Here is a 20,179-nt window from a genome sequence, read left to right on the forward strand (position 1 = left end):
CAGGCTGTTAATTAATTCTCATGACTATAAAAACCCTAATAAATTTATTAATATACTGAAATCTAATTTCTCTTAATAGTAAAATGCCAATGAAAATTACCAATCTAAATCAAATATTTAAACACACCATAAAAATCATGTTGTACAACCTGAATATATATATTTTTCTGTCAATCATACTTCAATAAAGCTGAATAAAATAAATAAAATAAATCAATAAATTGGTAGTTCCAAAATAGTCATGGGGATGTGAAATACAGAATAAAGAATATAGTCAATAATATCATAATAACTATGTATAGTGCCAGATGAGTGCTAGACTAATCAAGGGGATCACTTCATAAATTATATAAATGTCTAGATAATATGCTGTGCACTGAAACTAATATAAAATAATATTGAATGTCAACTCTAATTAAAAAAATTAAAATTAAAAAAATGATGAAGCAGAGATTCTAATTAGAAGACTAAAAGTCTAGTCTAGCTGGAAGGTAATGAGGGCCTGGGCTAAGGTGATAGTAATATGAATGGAAAGGAACAAACAGATTTGAATAGCATTTCTCAAGCCACTAGTTCTAATAAAAGATGTAAGACAAAAAATGTTTCTTGTTCATTTAATTTTAGAAATGTTAGGTTAACTCACTATAAGCAAATGCCTTAAATATAGGATTTTTAAGAGCTTACTGTCTTAATGTGGATTAAGAATCTCCTAGAGAGAGAGAGACAACAGCATTGTCCAAAGTGCTTGAAGCAGAGATTTTTTTTAATGGAACAACTATTAAAGTGAGTTTTTGTGGAAAAAATAGTTGTAAAACACCAAGTCCAAGACATGATAAATATGAAGGATTTTGGAGTGTACATATCAATATGGGGGAAAAAAAGGTAAAAATTAACTCTTAAAATTCACAAGTCTAAGTGTAGGAAAGAGTTGATTAATTTTAATATCTCAATTATAGACTAAAAATTACAGTCATGTATCCCATTAGTATCAATAACAAGAATCTGGTGGATGTCCTAGCTGAAATTTCTTCTTATGATCCCATTTCAACCAGTAAGAAGGTCTCTCTTAAGGTGTTTGAGAAAACATCATTTTTTCTTAAATAGATAAGATTTAAAATTGAATATAGAATGTGTGAGAGTTAAAATCTTACTATTAATATTTGTTTATATACTGATATTTTATATACATGTGTCATTTAAGAATATTTGGCCTATTAAAATAACAGTTCAGACTTATAATTATAATTTAAAATGTGTAATTGACTACTGAACTTTTTTGTGTATCTACAAGGAGCCTGGCTCTGTGCAATAAAAATACAAACATGAATATATCATGATTGTCAGTATAATAGGGCTAATAACTTCTTACAGGGAACAGAAATGTGTGGAATAAGTTCTAGAATATAATTTAGGTCTAAAACTTTAAAATTTTTATTCCCTTTGATCTTCCAATACAAACAGAAATTCAAAATGGAAAGACAAGCAACATATTAATTTTATTTCTGTTATAACCTTGAAATTGTCAAGAGATAACAGTTTTTAAAAAGGCTGCTTGCTTTGCATAAGTACCCCTGCATAGTTTTGTAATATTTGGTGAAATGCTCCATGTGCTACAATATAATTACTGTATAAAACTATATTTCTATTTAAAAACTCTTTTAACTTGTAGAACGGCCTCCATATAGGTATGAAAAAAAATGAATGGATAAATTGGAACATTTTAATGATATCAAAACTCCTCAGACTTCACCTTCATAAGCCAGAAAATCAGTTTTCATTACTTTTATGAAATCTGAAGGAAAAAATTGTTGGGGATATATGAGGTGGGATTAAACATTGAGAGAATTTGCCCTATTTTTAGAGTTTCACAATGGAGTCTGCAGACTACTTGCTTCCAAATCCTCAAGGATCTTTGTTTTTAAAAAAACAAATTCAGAGGCCTATCTAGTCCTAGAGAATGAGAAATTTTGAAGCAGGTCTTGAAAATCTATATTTTAACAAGATCTTCATGTTGGTCCTTACACAGCTCAAAGTGTGTGGGTCACATATTCTAATCCTGTCACTTTATTTTGCAGATAAGAAAACTGAGACACCAAGAGGTTTAAGTGACTTGTTAAGTAATCTAATAAAGTTCTTCCTTAAAAAAACAAAATGAAACAAAAACAAAAACAAAAAAAACAAAAAAAGGAAAAGTATTTTTAACTAGATTCTAAAGTGTAAAGAAGGAAAAGAAAAGAGGTTCAAGGAAGATAGAGAACATTTTTCACAGCCTGTTTTTTTCATGTTTAGATCTATGATGAGTATATTCATTTTTTTTCATCCTCCTTGGAAAATTCCTTCAGCTATTCACTATTGACCCAGAATTTTAAATTCTGTTAACCGAAAGTCAGCTTCAAATCAATTTGACAAATAAGACAAGCAAAGTCACAATAACTATTTTCTCAGCATGTTTCACCTTAGGCTGAAGATACAATCAAAATAGAGTAGAAGGGGGAAAAACACTGACAAACAACTGACTATAGTTAAAATCACCTGTCTCATGGATAGTCTGAGTGACAGATTATACAATATTAAAATTATACTAACACTAGTAGTTTTAGTTCATAATTTCTATCTTAAAATAGACATTTTTTTTTTTTTAGAAATAATCACATAATTGAAAAAAACATTTTTATCTTTAAAACATTAGTCTATAAAATCACCATCAACAACAAATGACACATTAGGTCCTATTTTAGTTTGTACTATCTTTATTTTTGTTTAATAAGAAATACACTTCACTAGTAAGTACACAATTGGTGTATAATAATTGTCTAAGCCATAAACCATGCATCAAGAAAATTTTAAATAGTTTCTAAATTTGTATAAATGAAAAATATTTTTAATATTGCTAATATATTTATTCTTACATTTCTACTGTTAATTTATGAAAGGCTAGGAATATTTTATAGCTACATATGTGTATGTTTTACTACCAATGATCTGTTCCTTTCTAGGAAAATAGAATTTTAAAAGTCTCGTCCTCTCAAAAACAATCTCCTGAGAATATGTCGCCAGTTATTTGTGATATTTTCTTCAAGAGAAATGAAGAAAACAAAAACACATTTTAAAGTTAGCTTGGGGGTAACTTGTGACTTGGACAAAGAATGTAGGTGTTAGCAATATTCAGTCTGGATCAGGGTTTCATGCAACATTGCTGGAAGAAATTAATTTTTATTGGATGTTGAATTCTTGATGAAGTTTTAGCTTGTCAAGAGTTGTAAGCTTATAAATATATGTATATGGTAAAATCTTATTCAATTAAGCCTCATAATGCTCTAGGTATTTTACTGTTCTAAAAAAGAGATCTCTTGAACATGTTGTTTCCTGTACCTACAGGCCAATCCTCAAAGTGTACATTCATAACTAAACATTAGTTAATTTTGGAATAAATTCTGTGGCATTTACAAGTTTAACATGTATTACATCCTGTACAACACAGCTTTTCTGTTGACATATTTTTGAAGTATAATGGAATTAAGAGCTTTTTATGTTTTTTTTCTTCTTAATTTAAAAATATGAAGGAATCTGACATTAAATAAGATTGCCAATGGAAATAAACTCGAAGAGCAGTTGATGTATAGGTACTTTCGAAGGGCCAATGTAATGATCTAGTATACTTAATATTATGTATTCATGTAAATATTTTATATTTAAGGCCTAATTTATTTAGAAATTATTTATTTATATCCCTTGAAATAAAAGTGTGTAACTGCAATTAAATAACAAAGCAATAGTTTAAATCTTTTTATACTACCTAGTTATTTAACTATGAGATTTAACAACGGGCTACTCAGGGCATTGAGCCATAAATCATAACTAAATATGGAAGGGTATTTGTCACAAATATTTCAAAAAGAATAACTATGTTATAATCTTTATTAGAATAGATATTACATCATGCTAGGAATACTTCCCTTATCTAATATTGTAAAACCAAAACCTATTGAGGAAGTCCTAAAGAAGTATTACTACTATATACATTCATTAAGAGATGGATATATTTCACACACTGTGTTAATATAGTAAAACATTTTTGTTTGTTTGTTTGTCTTAATTTCACAGCAGCCATGCAAGTTAGCTACGTCACAGATGAAAACTTGTGCTAAAAGAGGTAAAAATAAATAACTTATTGTAAATGGCATTGTCGATATGAAGCAAATCTAAAACTTGAACCTGAATCTAATTCTAAGTTTTATAAAAGAAAAATGTAACTTTAAAATATAGGCATTAATTTTTAAGGCAATCGATTTTAAATATAGACATCAAAAATTTTTATGTGTATATCTCTAAGAAAAGACCATTATTACACCAATTGGGCATTATGTTGAATATGAAAGTAAATCATAGTTTTAGTCACAGCTTAGCAGCAAGTCAGCATAATCTAACAGTAGCTAGAATGCTATGTTAGAACATACCCATTAGAGTCTGACAAGCTAAACTTAAATCCCAGCCTCACTGTTTACTAGCCGTGTCCTTAAGCAAATTACTAGTGTCTAGGTACCTCAATTTCATTGTCTGTTAGACAAACACATTAGGAATACCAGTCCTCATATAGAGGGTTAAGTGAATTCATGTATGTTAAGTTCAGTGCCTATGGATTTTAAGTGGGGTATGTGTGTGAGCTGCTGTCCTATCACACAGACCATTTGTTCATAATCATAACATTATAGAGATGGATAGCAAGTGCCAGTCAGATTAGGAAAAAAGGCAAAGGAAATTTGGAGTTGGAAAAAAGAAAAATATGAACATTCAGCTAATCAATGGGATAAAGAATGAGCAATGACTTATAAAAGTAGTAAAGAGAGTTGATTATTGTTCATATTTAATCTAGCAGAAATTCATTTATTTGATAAGTATTTACAGAATGAATTTTGCATGTCAGGCACTGAGTGAGATGAAAGAAACTAGAGTGAGGGAAAGAGGCACTCTTTCAAAAAAAAAAAAAAAAAAAAGGAAAGAAGAAAGAGAAAGAAAGAAAGAAAAAGAAAGAAAGAAAGAAAGAAAGAAAGAAAGAAAGAAAGAAAGAAAGAAGAAAGAAAGGAAAAGGAAAAGGAAAGGAAAGGAAAGGAAAGGAAAGGAAAGGAAAGGAAAGGAAAGGAAAGGAAAGGAAAGGAAAGGAAAGGAAAGGAAAGGAAGGAAAAGAAAGGAAAAGGAAAGAAAAGAAAAGAAAGTCCTGCCATATGTGATAATATGAACTGAACCTGGAAGATTTTATTCTAAATGAAATAAATAGTCTCAGAAGGACAAAACCTGTGTGATTCCATTTGTATGAAGCATGTAGAATAGTCAAACTCATATAAACAAAGAGTAGAATGATGATTTCCAGGGACTGGAGGAAGGGGATATGGAGAGTTGCCGTACAAAGGGTATAAGTTCTAGAATAAGTTCTAAAGGTCTGCTGTATGACATTGATGCACATAGTGAACAATACTGTGTCTGTAGTTAAATTTAGTTAAGAGGGTAGTGCTCATGTTGGGTTATTGCCATACTTAAAAAAAATTTAAAGGGTGGCATAATTTTTACCCTTTTAAGGCTTACAGTCCAGGCTTCTATCAATAACAAAATTAGTCTTAAATCATAAAACTTTTCTTAGTGCAGCTACAAAATTGAGATTCATTGGAGTCTCCACCATCTGTTCAGCATAAAGAGTTAATATCTATTGATGTCACTTATTATGCAGTACTATATAAAGAAAAAATATCTTCTGAAAAGGCCTGAATCTCATTAATGTAATAGAAATTTACATGAATATAAATTACCCAAAAGATTTAAGAGAGTGAGAAATAGTAAAATGTTTGTGCAAAATGTGAATTTAGTAATTAGAAATTGATAGGAACCTTAAAGAGTATCATAAATGGTATGATCAAATGACGAGAATGTCACTTTACTTTCATTCTGACTTTAAAATATTTAATTTCCTATATCTTTTCTTATACTGTAAAACTGGATATATAATTATGATCATTTCAAAAATTTATATAGAAAAAATCAAGCTGTATTAGTGGATATTTTTAATTTAAGCAGTTAGTAACTAAGAAGGGAAAGCCAACAGAAATTTACCCTAACTGGTAGAAATGACAAGGTAGAAGTTGAAACTGTCACATTGGATCAGGAAGACAATAGAAGAATTAGTTTCATTGTCGGTTCTTGTTTGGTTTTTAAATTGTGCAAGTCTGGCAGAGACTGTCATGCTCATCAAACATCCAGGTGTTCCCTTATATTTCACAGACCTCACATGTTTAACTGAATGAAGGTGGTGATTTATTAGCAATTTGTTGTGAAGGAAAGTGACAGTCACTATCTGAGCTGTCAGGTAGCCCCCTGGAAAAGCTGCATTCATAAGAGATGGAGGAGAAACCTTCATCACAGATTAGGGCTGTTGTAGTTGATCTTCCATTTACCTAAGATGGTATATTAAACTCTACCCTATTATAATTCCCTCTAGGATGGGAAAGATCATGACCTGGGTAAACATTTCTTTCACATCACATTTCAGGTATGTAAATTCAGAGAGGAAGAATGCCTGTAATCATGAAAGGTATCAGTTGAGATGTCTTAAAATGCAACTAGAGCCATCTTGCTATGTCTTACGCAGGTTATATAATTGTCACAGTATCACCCACGGTCAGAGCATAGTACCTTTCATCTGTCTGTGGGCATCTAGCCTCTAATTTGCCCAGAGAGATGAAAGGCCACAGCCTAACCAAGACCCACATATCATTTCAAGATCTGAACCAATCCTGATTCCTAAAACATACACTAGATAGATTAATGTAATATTATGATTTACTTAGAAGAGTGATTCCCAGTCATGGCTGCACAGTAGAATGAGCTGAAAAGCAAACAGTACTAGTCAGAGGCTGTGGAAATGAGATCTTAGCATTAGTAGTAGTTTCAAGAAAACTTCCCATTTTAATGGGATGCCATTACTGAGAATGGATGGCTTAGACTACTCATAGCACTTAATGGGAGCTAAGAACAATCTTACAAACAACTGGGCTAACATTTTGGAAGGAAAGTTATAAATAATTAGCTGCAATCACAATGTCCAATATAGTATACTGATTTTTAAAAAATCTTTTATTTAATACTATTTATTTACCCAGAGAAATACTTTTTTAAAAAAAATCCAAATAAAATGTTCCTTATCATTTCTTTCTCATTAATAATTCCTACTACAATTTGTCTAATTGTATTGTTCTTAATTTTTGTGGGTTTTTTTTTTTTGTATTTTATGTTCTCTAATCTTATGCACATAAATTAAAATGATATTAATGCTTCATAGGACATCTGATTTGTGGATGAAAGACATGTTTGTGGGCTTGTCTAGGAAAGTCATCACCATTTTCCCTTTTTGAGAAATATTTTTTCATAAGTAAAATTTTAGAAAAAAATTGAGTTTATAATTAGTGAGCTATATATATATATATATATGTAGGATTATGTGTACTACATTAAATAATAAAAAATACTGATTTTCACTGTAATCCACATCATTTTTATCTTAAGATTTGTAGAACTACCCCACTTAAAAGCTGACAAAAAGTTATGTCTAAACAGACAATGTAAAATGTAAAGCAGGTATCTGTTAAAATATTATTGTGCAAGTTCTGTTAAATTAAAAGGATAATTGAAAAGTTTTCATTTAACTCTTTATTTATATTGGGTAATTTAATTTATGTGGAAACTTAAAAATTAACATAAGCAAAATTATAAAATGTGTATTTTAAGAGTACAGTTTATAATAGAAAAAAAAAACTACTTTAGCTACAGCCCAATATTAAATTAGGAAAACTAAAAACTAAAGCATATTTGAACAAAAATAACTCTGATTATCTTAAATCTTAATGCCAGGCTCCATTTTATCTTTAAGAGTCATGAAATTAACATTTTAAAAATTTGTTTTATGTTTAATTAACTGTCAGAAGTATTTTCTGGCTATAAAATGCAAGTAATTTTATAGTTAGGTATATAAGAAGATTTCGGTGTTTTGATGAACTCTTATTTTAAATAATAGATTTCTCAGAATAATTAAAATTAATTGAAATTTAAATTTTATCACATAAAGATGAGATTATTCTAACAATGTGAGAACATTTCCACTCTGTATGTGTATGTGCGTGCATGTGTAAGTATGTGGATTGTTTATTAATACGTTATTTCTCTGTCCTATCTCCATCAAGTTATTCATTTCTTGGAACCAAAATGTCTTTCTATTTGATTTTGTACTTACAAGTTGCATCTGATAATTATTTAAGCCATATGAAAAATTCCCAGAAATGCAGTTTCTTAAAAAAAAGTTTTGAAATCATTACTTTCAAGATGCTATCACATAGCATAGCAGTAGAATCAGACTTACATTTATTAACTATGTTATAGACTGTCAAAAAATTTACATATTTCATGTAAAAGGCAACTTATCTTCCTATCTAAATTGTCGTATTCTAAATAGGACAATTTATAATCTGTGCCATCTTGACATATCTCAAAGATTTAAAACCACTCTCTATAAAATGTATTTTTTAAAAAAACATATATATTTATAAAATTGCTCTATTATTTGAATTCTAAGGACAGAAAAAAGTTGTTTTGCACAGATCGTTTTTGCCTCCATCAGACAAATATAGAAGTATTATATTATGACCCTAAGATCCTAGAGGACAAGGACTCTTTATTTATTTTTTTTAGTTTCAGTATCTATTATGATTTACAGTTGTCCCCAAAGTGCTTATGGTACGAAGAAAGGGAGGGAAGAAGAGAGGAGACAGAAAAAGGAAAGTAAGATATGAGAGGGAAGGAAGAAAGGAAGGAAGGAAGGAAGGAAGGAAGGAAGGAAGGAAGGAAGGAAGGAAGGAAGGAAGGAAGGAAGGAAGGAAGGAAGAAAGGAAGGCGGGCAGGCAGGCAGGCACTTACTTATTTTTCTACATATATCTATGCTTCCTCCAGGCCTAAAATATCATTCATACTCATCTTTAACTATTGATATCTCATTCATTGCTCAATATCAAGTTCAAATTTGAGTAATTCTATAATTTCTCTGACTACTCTCAAGGGAATATAATTGTTTCTTACACCTCTTGTCTGGCTAGATAAAAAAAACAGTAAGATAGCAACTATAGATAGTATTCCTTAAAAACAGTTCAGTGTACAGCATAAGAAGACAATTAATAAATATGATATTAATAGATGAATAAAGAAATTAATTTCTATTACTATAAATGACTTTTGTAATATCAAGCATATACTAAGCTGAAAAAGGAGGTATGTTTTAGAGGAAAGTAAACCATACCATAAGACTGTTCGAACATTTCAATCATTTAGATCTTAATTTTGTTTCACATAAATGCTTTATAATAGGATATGTATATTAAACTTATTTTACCCAACTATGGCTTTCTTAATTCTTTTTAACTGTTGATTGAACTTTTTAAACCTGTACAAATTTGCCCAGAAGCATAATTTATATTTTAAAAGAAATGTGTACCAGATTTGTTGGTTTGGGTTTTATCTAAATTAAAATTGATAAAAGAAAAATATATTTATAAAATGAACAAATAATATCAGCACAATCTGACAAAGGCAATATCGCTCCATTTTAAATCTGCATTAAATTTACTACAGTGATATTTTTCATTTTCTCATGTGGTCAATCACCTGTAATGTAATATTATACAATATAAATTGTAGAACATGGATCTAGTTGTTTTATTTTATAAACACTAACTTCTTCATCAATGACTTTTAACTCAAATTACTAAAGAGTGACCCCATTTTTAAAATAAAAATTATAGTTATATTTGTCAGTCCTTTGAGGCTATATTAGGATGGATGTTTATATGTTCACTGCATTTCTGACGCCTCTGGCTATTTCCAGCAACTGAGTATAGACACAACACGTTTGGCTGCTGAAAAAATACAACACTAAGTTAAGGTGCCAACGGTGGGTCATTTAAATATTCTCAGAGAGCTTGGTTACAAATAATTGTGGCAAAAAAATACTAGATAGTATCATTAATAAGTCCATTCTTTTCAGGAACTGTAAAATATCTGCTCCTCACCACCTGTGCCTGGCTACTTATCAATTACCTACTTTGCTCTCATCAAACATCATTCACAGGGTTTTATTTCTAATGGACAGTATGGACTTCTACCAGAGCAGCATCTATGTATTTGCAGCAATGTATATGGAGAATAATGTTGAATATATGAGAAAACTGTACACTTGCTAATACTTACTAAAGGCTGGTAACAAAATGTAATTTTGTAATACCAATATCGCTATCCTCTTTTTAAATACTATTTGAAAATGTCTGTGTATAGATCACCCTCACTGTCCAGTTTTAAGCAGTAATAGCGTTGGGGATGGGACCATAAATTAGTATCTAAATTTAGAACACAAGGTCAGGAACACATAGTATGTAGTGATTTTTTTTGAAATTGGGTAGGGGTGAAGAGAATTATATGCAAATGCAGGAGATTTTAGTGATCATGATAATAACACAGTAAAGGACACAAAATCATAGAATCCAGATGCTGTTTAGTACTAATGCTGATCGGTAAAACTACCTTTTTAGCACAGTCCTCTATTTTCATTTCCATCCACATGTCCACAATCATAGAGCAGTGCTTTCAATCCCAAGAACCAAGGTAAGGGTAAAACAATGAACTAACGCTTGCTCTTCTTTTATTGTTGATTCATTTACGTCCTCTGGTGGATAAAAGTAGGTCGAAAGTCAAAATTGCTACCAGTTTTATAAATAAATTTCTACACTAAACCAGCTTAGGATAAATCACCTCTTAAAGTTTATTCTAGAGCTAACTCCTCTGTTTTTGTCCTTTTGTGCTTGTTGACATTATTATCTAACTAACATTTTAATGTCACTTACTTTGTTTTCTAAATCAACTTTATTATTTGTATTAAAATTAGTGTAATATTTGGAACATGAGGATTTTTTCCAAATTTAAAAATATGAGGGCACTAAAGAATTCTTCCTTAAAATTTATCTTTACCATCCCCACTCTGGACAAATCACCATAATAATTAGAGAAACCTCTGGCCTAGAATTAAATTTTGTAATTTAGTTATGAAATTTTACCAGTATGATTATAAAAACATTTTCAGTGGCAAATAAATTATCCTAGTATTAATAAATTGTTCAAATATTGTCAGGCAACCGATATGGGACCATTTCTCAAAAGGACAAGATACATAAACCTGGACCAATATGTTAATTCAGTGAGATAATAGAAATGTAATACAGTGGAATATTAGCCAATAAACAGAGAGAATTAAGATCAACTTTTATTGTAAAATTACTGTTTTTTCTATATTGCCTTCTACACCTGAAATAATAAGAATCTAGGCAATTAAAGTGTCACTCTAATTTTCTTATGAATAGAAAGAATAATATGTACCTTTTAGAGAAACAACTGCTTTGTCAGATTGAGTACTCCACCATTTTAAAAATATATGCATTTCGTGGAGTACCTAGCAGTTACTTCACCAGGAAACAATAATACATAATTCTTCCTCTTTTGAAGTTGTGATTAAAAGAAAATGTTGATAGTCTTAAAAGTGGTTCCAGATGAAGATATAATAAAAGAGTTAACTGTCTCTAACATATTACTCTCTGAGGTATACTTCCTGTTTTAAAGAATAACCTTAATGTGTTAAGATAATTTTTTTCTATGTGCCTAAGTGAAAATTCTGAATTAGTGTAAGCTAAGAGAATCTGGAAAACTAGTTTTTGTTAAAAAACAAATGATAAGTGTAGATACTTAAAATTCATTTTCATTGGCACAAACAAAATACCACCACCACGACAACGTAAAATGGTCAATAAACTCATGTTAATTAATTAACATTTATTTAACAACTACTATATACCAACACTCTGAGAGATAATGGAAATATAAACAAATATTAAGTTCCTGATTCTCAAGATGTTCCAATCAGTTAGATATAGGGAAGACAGCAAATACATAAAATATGATGTTACAAATGCAAAAGGAAAACTTTTGAATGCAATTTCAAAGGTACAATAGGACTAGATAACTCTGTGGCCTCTGGGAAAGCTTCACGGAATGTAAATATAAGAAAGTTTTAAAGGTCAAGCAAAGTTGTGATGATATTTTAGGCATGGAAAACAGCGTGAAAAAAGATTCAGAAGCATAAAAAATTAAAAAACTCTAAGAGGTTCCACATTGTTGAATCAAAAAGTAGTACAGTCCTTGAAAAAGCAAGATGGTTGATTTTAGAAAAGCAAGCTATGCAAGCGGAACATGAGAGGTAAAGGCTAAGGCTTGAGTTATGAAAGGCCTTGTAGTCAGTGGTACAGGGAGAGTGCACTGGAGGGCACAGACCGACATAATTAAATGTCTAACCCAGAAATGCCAGGTTGGTAGCAGTGCGGGGAATTTGGTTTATAACTGCTTATTCTTGAGGGATTTTAAGGCAAAGAAGACATCGTACAATCAAAATTTTAGAATGTTAAAAATATGGAACTTATTGAGCGATATTATAGTGAATATAAACTGTTCAGTTTTAGAAAAGAGACATTTTCATTCTATTTCATCTATGAAATTTTTGCTTACATTTGGCTGCTTATGAAAATTAGTATTTTGTACTCTGTGTTTTTATCTCATCCTCACTTACTAGTTGATGATTTCTATTTTTAAGCAAGGACCATGTCTTATATTTTAATCTTGTTATACAATACACTGTCTGAGTTATGGGGTTTAATAACTTTAAGAAAATGAATGAATGAAAGAATTGATAAAAGTTCTAGTCAGCTGCCAGTATGGAGCAGTTGAATCTGTCTCCTTATGTTCTTTGGAAAAGCATGTTCAGAATTTGACCAAGTAGTAATTTTTTACTTAGTGTCAAAACCCTCTACTGCTTTTGTATTTATTCTATATCATCCCCTTGTATTTACAGGTAGGCAAAGAACTAATGCTTATGAATTTTTAAATATTTTTTATGGAAACGAATGAGATTAGACATGAAATTGTTCACTACATTAGCATATATGTATTTGTAGAAGAGAAAGAAGTAGACTTTTAGATAACATAGGAATGAATTTCACATAATTAGGTTTACACCATTAGGCATATATTCATGGTGTATGTTCTGTCCGGGGGGAAAAAAGTGCTAGCACCAATGAAAGAAGACTGAGAATAAAACAGGTGTGCAGAGGTCTGTTTTCATTAAAATGAAGAAGCTATTTTATCTCTTCTTTTCATAAGAACTATATAAGGTGTCACCTATCAGAAGGTGGTCCTAAGCCCAGACTTTGATCTGCCTGCTGGAAGATCAGACTAACAATTTACCTAATGTAACATCACAGGAGATATTTCCTTTTGAATAGCAAATAGCAAAATAATTAGACTTTAACTTTGAACTTCTATATTTGATCAATAATAATGAAAAGAGGCTTATTGATACTTTTTCTATTATTACTTCTTTTTCCTTCTACAATGATTAGGAATGAAAGAATAGAAAATAAACAAAATCTAAACACATATAGATTCAATTTTAATAGAAAAACTTTTTAGAAAAAAAAATCTGGCATTTTCTATTTATTAACAGAATCATTTCTTTATTTACACCACAATTTTATGAAGTGCTCACTGTGAGTCCTACATTGTCCTTCATGCTTGAGATATATCATCAGGCAATACAAAGATTCTTAGCTTTATTGATTTTAAGAAAAAAAATAAACATAATAAATAACTAAATAATTTTAATTTATTAGACTGCAACAACTGCTATGGAATAACAACAATTAGAGCAGGATAAGGATACTTGAGAGTGCCAGTGTTGAGGAGTGAGATGCAATTTAAAAGAGTATAGTCAAGGATACTTAAGTTGAGTTGAGGAGGACATTTCATTTGCAGATATTTGGAGTGAGAGTGTTCCAGGCAGGAGTAGCAGCCATTGCAAAGTCTTTACTAAAGGTGGAGCATGCCTGGGGCGTGGCCAGGAAGAACACAAGATAGCAGGAGCTGAGTGAGCAAAGGGGACAGACAAAAGAGAATCGCATATAAGCTTGTGCTTATGCAGTGTGTTAAGAAATGGAAAGCAGATCTCGGAATATCTTGTAGGATATTTTATAAAATTTGACTCTACCCTAAATGAAATTGGGAGCTATTCCATTTTATTAAGCACAGGAGTGACAGGATATGACTTTCATTTTCAAAGTACTATTTTGGCTGCTATTAGAAATAAAGTTTAGAGGGATAGGGTCAGAATTAGGTCACATAGAAAGCTATGTAGATGAGAGATAAATGGTGGTTCAGACCAGGAAAGAAGAGGGAGAGATTATAGAAGTAGTCAGTTTCTGCATGTATTTGGAAGATTTATCAATATTTCAATTTTATTTGATTTAATTTTTTTGTATAAAAACTCAGAGATGGCAGTCTTAAACTGGTCATGCAATGCTAAAGCACGCCTTCAAAATGTTGCATTACCGTTCCTTTTAAGTATATTTGTATTAGCGCACATGTAGATGGTGAGCTGCTTGAGGACAGGTGCAAAGTTTATATTTCACTCTGCTTTAAAGCTATGAAGTACTTAGTAAATATTCTTGAATTAGGATTCTTAAATTAAACGAAGATTTTGGAAAGCTTTATGAAAATTTCCAATTTTATTTATTTTGTTTATTAAATCTGATTGAAAAAATATACATGACATTTAAGGATATGTTTTAGGACAATAGGTACTCATAATTATTTTAATAAAATAGTGTGATTATAAAGGTTAACTCACTTAATTCCTTTATCAATCATATTATTATGGTGAGAAAATTTAATATTCTTTGTATTTTTGATGCAAATATGCAATCAAGAAATAAACACTACCAGTAAAAGAGAAATCTGAAAAAAGAGAAAGAGTGAAATATTAGTTTAAATCTAAATTTGCTCCATGAAAGAGATGCGAATTTAAATTAATGAGATATTCTTGAGAATAATTAACACAGTATGCTTGGATATAGTGCTTTTCATAAAGACATGAAAATTGTTGCAATAAATATAATTACCTTTGGTATTTATAGCTTTTAAAGTTTATGTTAATCTTTAGTATAAAATGAACAGAATTGTCCAATAACCTCTATGATTTCAGGTACATAGTAAGACAAACTAAATAATATAGCTCCCAAATCTGACAACAGATTGAAAATACATACCTTGCTTTTAGCATCTTCAGAGGGAAATATTTATTTTAATATTGATCTTGGAGATTTTGTTCATTTTGTCCTAAAGTAAAAATATTTGACACAAATTATTTTTTGAATTTATAAAGTAAAAATTTATTTAATTACATCAGCCTAATTTTTATGTTTTGTTACTTTGATCTAAAGCCAATAGTATTAGTAAAGATAACTAATTTAAGAAATTGGAGAAAGTAGAGAATTATGCAGAAAGTAGTTCGACATAAGATGTTTAATCAAAAGAGAAGCAAACCACATTTTGCCAATGTAGCTCAGTTTACGGGTATCTTTACATTAATTTTTAAATTTTAATGTACTTGAAACCAGAGTTTTTTTAGTAAAGAAAAAAAAAAGCACAACATTAATCATTATAAATGCTAGATTGAAGATATTTAGGGCATGGGACAAAATCATTAGTGATGTGTTTGTAGAACATATTGCATAAGTAGTTTAGTTTAAAAATACTTTGGAAGCATCTGTTCTTTCAAAATCTGACTTCATTGAATAGTTTTATAATTTTTTTTCTTAAAAAAAATCACCTTTAATAGCCTCCATAGAATAGATTATAGTATTATACAAATGACAAAACTATTTCAACAGGATTTTCTTGGGATTTTTTGTTTTTGTTTATTTGTTTTTGGCCTGTCGAATTTGAAAGCAAAAAAAATTGAGAAGTTTCGTAGGTAAAGATATTTTGATCTTTGACTATTTCACTACCTAGCGGAAAAAATTTCAAGTGGAACCACACAAAAAGTTTCAAAATTCTTAACTTTTTAAAAATTAAAGTATATATAGACTTCAAAATAAAATCTGAAATACCCATTGATTCCATTTTATTATGAAAAATGTTTAATGTACATCTACATCTGGTAACCCACTAATTCATTAAGCTTATATAATCTTGTACCCTTACCTATAATAATACTTTCATCTAGGAATAGATCAATTTAATTTCAGGACTCCGCCTTTGTCAGGTAACCTTTCCTTATAACTTCTCATCTTCGCTAAGAATCAGAGTCATCCACAAGAGAAATACCCAGATTTTTGGGTCTGTACTTCTCTAATTGCATAGAACATCTTTTATGACTGCGGATATTTTTATATCTAAGACAGCCTGTAGTTCTGCTTGCCAACATAAAACTTGTTTCACAAATTTTTCAGCAGCTGGTATAATAATGAGACAGTTTTTATGTAAATTAGTGATCTTCCTAATTTTTTAATGTATTTATTTAAATTAGTTTCAAGTATACAGTGCATCGGTTAGACATCTATAAGGTTCGTAAAACAATCCCCCCATCTGCTCCCTCCCTCCCCTGGCCCTCCACCTAGCCATCATATTAACAATAACTGCATTCCCTCTGCCATGCTCCCTAATCCTGTGACCAACTATTAACTAATAATTTGTATTTCTTTAACTCTTCACCTCATTACCCCAGCTCCCTAAACCCATTCCCTTCTGTCCATCACCAAATTGTCCACTATATTTGTGGGTCTATTTTTGGTTAGTTATTTTTTCCCTTAGATTCCTCATATAAATGAAATCATATGGTATTTATCTTTCTCTGTCTGACTTATTTCACTCAGCATAAGAATCTCTAGGCCCATCCATGACATTGCAAATTTACTCGGCCATTTTTTTAAACGACCGAGTAATATTCTATTGTATATATGAACCGTACTTCTTTATCCAATCATCTGTCCATGAGCATTCAGAGTGCTTCCATATCTTGGCTATTGTACGTTGTGCTGCCATGAATATTAGAGCATATAGATCTTTACCAATTATTGTTTGTTTGTTTTTTGTTTTTTGAGAAATACCCAGAAGTTCAAGTGCTGGGTCAAAAGGTATATCATTTTTAATGTTTTGAGAACCTTTTGTACTGTTTTCTATAGCGTCTGTACCAATTTGCAATCTCACCAACAATGTATGAGGGTTCCCTTTTCTCCACATCCTCACCAACACTTGTTTTTTGATTTATTGATGATAGCCATTCTCACAGATGTGACTTGTTATCTCATTGTGGTTTTATTTGCATTTCTCTGATGATTAGCGATCTTAAGCATCTTTTCATATGTTTATTAGCCATCCGTATTTTCTCTTTGAAGAAGTATCTGTTCAGGTCTTCTGCCTATTTTTTAATTGGATTGTTTGTTTATTTTTGTTATTGGGTTGTATAAGTTCTTTATACCTAATGAATTTTTAACTACAAAATTAAAATTTTTAGTTTTTGAGTAAATGTTTTTAAATGGTAAAATGCTTTATTAAATCTATTTATTTATCTTCTCATTATATTAGGTTTTTGATATTAAAAAATAGTTCGATGAAGTAGAAAAAAGTTTTCTACTAGAACTATGGTTTTTAAAAGTGTGATATATTAAAAGGTACATTTTACTTTTACTTTTAGCTAATATTGTTATAAAATATATACTTTTACTATTTAAATATAGGGAGGTTGAAATATGTTTGTCCTACCACTTTATATCTGCATCAATCATTTCTTTAGAAAGCTTTTCATAATTTAGAAATGCTACTTTTGATGCTGTAGCTAATTATTTTTTTAATTGCCTGAGCCAATCTTTTTCAAACCACAAATTAAGCAGCTATTAAATGTATCCAGTTATTTATAGAATGCAAGTTAATTTATTATTATTTCATGAAATGACCATTCTTTTGAGAGTAAAGGATAATACTTATTGTTTTATGACTGTATTTATCTGTTTATGGACCTGTTTTTCCAAATTTATGCCCTAGCGCATAGTAATGTCCTCAAGAATGAAGGGTAAAATTGTACTCGAACTTAACTACTAAACAGGGAATGAGTTTATTAATATATTTGTATTTTCTCTGAACAACATATATCTTTCTGTAAACCACAGTCAGTTGTGTCTTTGAGTTCAGTTATTTCTAAGTAATCGGATGTAACTTTTGCCTTAAGAAATTTAATGGTATAGCAAGATTTATCTATGATTCAACATCATAGACATTTCAAATATGCATTGGGCATGTTGTGAAACACCAATATTCTAACTTAAAGCACATAGAAACATTTTATTTTCATCAATTTAAATAATGAAATAAATTTTTAATATTCAAATATGAGGCTTTAAAGAAAAACATGGATTTGACAGATATTTTTGATAGATATTTTTTTAAATCTACACTTTGACTACAGACTTAGATATGGAATAAGATATAGCTTGCACAGAGCAGTGTGTGTTAGAGTTGAAAAACAAAACGTTATTATTTTATTATTTACATTATCATTTGTTTTTCCCTTTGTTCCCAGATTCAAGGTCCACTTCTCAAACAAATATTTTTTCCTCATCCCTCTGAAATCTTGAATATAGAAGAGTGACTAGCACAATTCAGATTCTCCATCATATTTATTGATTAAATAAGTGAGAATAATAATTGTTTTTTTTCTTTCATTGCACTAACAACGTATTCTTTATAGTGCTGCAAGTTCAGGTCAGAGCAAGTAAGCAAAAAAAAAAAAAAAAAAAAAAAAAATCCAAATAGAAAAGAAAAATGTTAAATTGTTTCAGTTTTTAGATGACATGATCTTATATACAGAAAACACTAAAGGTTCCACCAAAAAACTATAAGAACTAATAAATTAATTCTATAAAGTTGCAGGATACAGTTGACTTTTAATTTTAGTTATGTTGTTTTTATGTAAAGAAATGTATATTTTTTACAGCCGTATGAGGTCAATATCTCTGATAGATAATAGATGCAAAATCTTCAACAAAATACTATCAAACTGAATCCTTCAGTAAAATAAAAGCATCATACACTATAATCAAGTGTGATTTATGGCTGGGACACAAGGATGTTTCAATGTACAAAAATCAATAAAAGTGTTACATTACATTAACAAAATGAAGGATAAAAATCATATGATTATATCAATAGATTTAGAAAAAGTTTTAGACAAAATTCAATACTGTTCATGATAAAAACTCTTAGCAAATTAGGTGTATGAAGAACATACCTCCACATAATAAAAGCCATATATGACAAATCAGCAGCTCTCATTATATTTCATGTAAAAAGCTGAAAGCTATTCTACTAAGATCAGGAAAAAGACACAGATGCTCTCTCTTACCGTTTCTATCTAATATAGTACTAGAAAGTCAGGTCAGAATAAGTAAGCAAGCAAGTAAAAAGACATCCAAATAGAAAAGAGAAATGTTAAATTGTTTCTGTTTTTAGATGACATGATTTTATATACAGAAAATGCTAAAGGTTTCACTAAAAATACTATTAAAATTAATAAATCAATTCTATAAAGTTGCAGGATACAAAATCAATATATAAAAATTAGTTACAATTACATACCCTAACAATGAACTATCAAAAAAAAAAAATAAGAAAGCAATTCAATTTATAATAGCATCAAAAAGGATATAATACTTAGAAATAAATTTAACCAAGGAGTTGAAAATATGTACATTGAGAAACTGATAAAAATAATGGAAAAGGCATAAATAAGTGAAAAGATATTCCATGTTCATGGATTTAGAATTAATATTGTTAAAATATCCACACTATCCAATGCATTCTTTAGGATAAATTATTGCTAGTTCCTTTTTGGTACTTAGGAAGATTGATATAAAATCCTAGTTTAAAAGCTGCCCACACCTTGCAAACATTTTTTTTTTTAAGAGAGAAAGAGGTCAGCGCTCAGCAAGCCTATATAAGTCCTGTTCCAAGCACAATGATATTTACTTTCTACAGTAAAACTTAATAGAAATGAAATGACTAATAATTTGCCTTCTTCGTTATTGATGACTCAGAGACTGGCTGAGTCTGTGCCTACAGATAAAAGGTCTTTAAAACGTGCCATTGGGCAAGAGTGAAATTGTCAAGGACTGAGAAGTTGAGATACCTAGGAGATAGCTAGACAGAAATATGTAAGTGTGAA

Source organism: Rousettus aegyptiacus, unplaced genomic scaffold, assembly GCF_014176215.1.
Source record: "Rousettus aegyptiacus isolate mRouAeg1 unplaced genomic scaffold, mRouAeg1.p scaffold_m13_p_2, whole genome shotgun sequence".
NCBI classification, from domain to species: Eukaryota; Metazoa; Chordata; class Mammalia; order Chiroptera; family Pteropodidae; genus Rousettus; species Rousettus aegyptiacus.